Here is a 3,297-nt window from a genome sequence, read left to right on the forward strand (position 1 = left end):
CGTCCGCGCTGCACAGAGCCCAGGCTGCGCGGACTTTTATCTACAGTGGGCGGTCGGGAAGTGGTTAAATTTAAAAAAAAAAGTTACACAAAGTAAAATAGAGAGTTACCTTTTTGTTATCATCTAGGACTGTGTTCATACTTTCTATCCCTAGCGTATCAATAGGTCCATCAAAGATAACCCATTTTCTTTCCGGAGTCTCAGATAACGCAAACTCCCGGAAAGTATTAGCGACTATCCCATCGGTCCACTGCAAATGAAGAGAGGCATCAATAAAATTGCTCTTCCCATAAAATCCAATACAATCCCACAATTGAAAGGTTTATTAAAGGGAATGCCTTGGATTATGATATTGATGATACACATGTATTGACTACACGTGGCCCCTATTGAAGTGAACGTGCCGGCACTGGGAAAGACCGCAAGTAAGTGATTTGCATATATGCGGTCACATGCCAACTAGAAGTGCGTGACCTCACTCAAAGCAAGTGTATTGAGTGAGGCCAGACACAGTCTAGTCAGAATGTATCTGGAAGTATGCAAACTTATGCTAATTTCTGCCATAAATAATACAATTTGTTGTTTCCATGTCTGATGGGGAAAATAAAACAGTTTCCAATTTTTGTGCAAACAGGGAGTAAGTCATAATAAAATGATTGTCCGGCAATGTATGGCTGGGGTCTATGTCTCTGAAGGAACCCCTTCTACCATGTCCATAAGCCATAAAAGGGGAGATTTTCCCATTTTCAGCAAAGATATTAGTATTATAAACAATAATTCCAATCATAGACGAACCTCATGTGACACTGGATCAAACTGCCCGAACAGCTGCCCCATGGTGATGGCTTTAGGGTTCACTGTCCGGTAAATCACTTTTTCTTCTTCCCACCCTCGCTCATTCATAAGAGACAGCGTATCAGCGAGGACGTGGAGGACCTTCGTTTTTCCAGAGAACGGCTCTCCAACCAACATAAAACTGTACGGGATAAACAAAATGCAGCATGGTCCATTGTATAAAATGGAAACAGCGAAGAATAAATCCCCCGTCCCATGGACTTCTGTAGTTCCAGCTTACCCGTGTCTGACAATCATCATCTCATACGTCTGGATCATGTTCTCCAGGAAGACCTTCTCGGGCTGGATGTTGTGTCCAGCACAGCTCTCCTGTGCGCATTCCAGTAAATCCTGAGCAAAAGGAAGGTAAAATATTTCATCAGTCTGTTTACAGTGGATCCAATTAGAGGTGGGAGAATACATTTTCAGGACCCAGATCAGTATTCTGTGGCCGCTGGACGGGATCCCTGAGAGCCGCCTCTTAGCTGCCGGCATCCCCGACTCCTCTTCTGATTATATGGCCTGGTGTACATCATGCTGCAACCATAACGTCATGCCAGGCCGGCTAATCTGAAGAAGAGCCGGGGGGCAGGAAGAAATAAGGTGGCTCTCAGGGGTCTCATTCAGTGCCCACCACTGACCTCATGTCACGCACAGTGTAGGAAAGACAAAGTACGACACAAAGGGATGAGGGGAAGGGAGCCCAGACACTAGGGAAAGGGGGAAATGGAGACCTCCTAGGCTGATCTGCAATCACCCTGTCTCCCCTACCGACTCTATATTGGTTCCTCACCAATTGCCGCACAGGAACCTATCCCTGTATTTCCTTGGCCCTGGATAGGGAAGGGGGGGTGAGCACTAGTCGATCCCCACTGACAACTAAAGACAGCAAGGGGAGACAGACACAGGGGAAGTAGCTTAGCTTGAGTCGACTTCAGAGAGATGGCACACACATCCTCTTAGCATCAGAGAGGAAGTAAGAGCTGCACTTGCTCCAAGCCTTCACAAGGGGTCATGTGAATATCACTGGCACCTCTGTGTAGCAACCTGGAAGTATTTAAACACCCAGGCCTGATTGTCGATTAGAATAGGAGGGAGGTAACCGCTGGGTCCTACAGTGAGACCGCTAAGAAGATGTCTGTAATGCCAAACGAAGGGATCTCCTGCAACCAACTGCAGCGCGACTGTCTGTCACATCTGACGCACCCATGACACCTGGCCATTGAATCATGCTCCTGCAAATCGATTCATTCATCTAAAAAAAAAATGTCTCCATAACCTACAACTAAACTAGCGATAAATCACTAACATGTTTTAACCATTTGTTTTCTACATCAGATCATCTTGCATTGGAGGTATAAGTGAGCCCCCTTACCTCTGGTGCCCCTGTGCAGCTGCCCAGGTTGCACTAATGGGACCGGACGATGAGTGACAAGGTCATGTAACCCAATTCCAAAGCAGTGGATCAGGATCGGGAGATTTCAATGGGATTGGTCTACCATCTACTGTGTATGGGGGCCTCATGACAGATTATGTTGGGGGACATAAAAATCGGGCGGTTGGAATTTAATCACCCGATCCTTACTTTCTGACCCTGAAATTAGCAGCTGCCATAAGATTCTGGCAGCGACTCTGTCATAGAGAAAACAGGAGCGAGCATTCCTGAATATGGGGGAGCCGGGAAAGATAACTGTCATCCAAATGATAGCTGGCCCGCTATATAGGACCTATCACTTGCCATTAATATGCAATTTTATTACCTGGTGTAAATGCCGCTGTTCTCCTGAATCCTGTGTTGTTTTTCTTTTGCTCCTGCGCCTCTCCATTCCTGACATATAGCCTCTTTATAGAAATCTAGTTCATAATTTTTAATAGCCAAGTGGGCGTGGTCATCAAGTCCTCTCTGTGGGAATCTTCAGAAAGGCCTTGTCCAGTTGGCTTAAAGGGCTAGAGGAGGGTGACAGATGTCAGGAACGGAGAGGAGCAGGAAGAAAAGAAAAATAATGCCGGAGTCAGGAGAACAGCGGCATTTACACATTTATGGCGAGGGACAAGTCCTCTTTAAGTCTTGGAAAACCCCTTTAAGACACTATTATATTTTAATACCTTATAGTCGGCTTTCGGAAGTTGAATGCCAGGGAACAGGTCGCTGGTAATCCCATTGAACAGAGGAATATCAGGAGACAAAGATTTGGGTTCGTTTACATCCTTAATTGACCGCAAGAGCTAAATAGAATGAAAAAGGATTAAATGATAAAATAATTCATATACAATATGACATGAAACAATATTAAAAGTGAAGAACCCCATTACAAAGGAGCCGTCAGTTCTTGTGGTATGTCTGTATTAGTAAAGAATAGTATTCTCCAAAAAATAAGTATGAAACCTCTTTTCCTAAAACTCTACATTGTATCGTCCCTCTGTTATACCTCCTGGAAATGTATGTGTAAATGATATATAATG

This window comes from Phyllobates terribilis, unplaced genomic scaffold (assembly GCF_046119375.1).
Source record: "Phyllobates terribilis strain yellow unplaced genomic scaffold, ASM4611937v1 Scaffold_584__1_contigs__length_1024158, whole genome shotgun sequence".
Lineage (NCBI taxonomy): Eukaryota > Metazoa > Chordata > Amphibia > Anura > Dendrobatidae > Phyllobates > Phyllobates terribilis.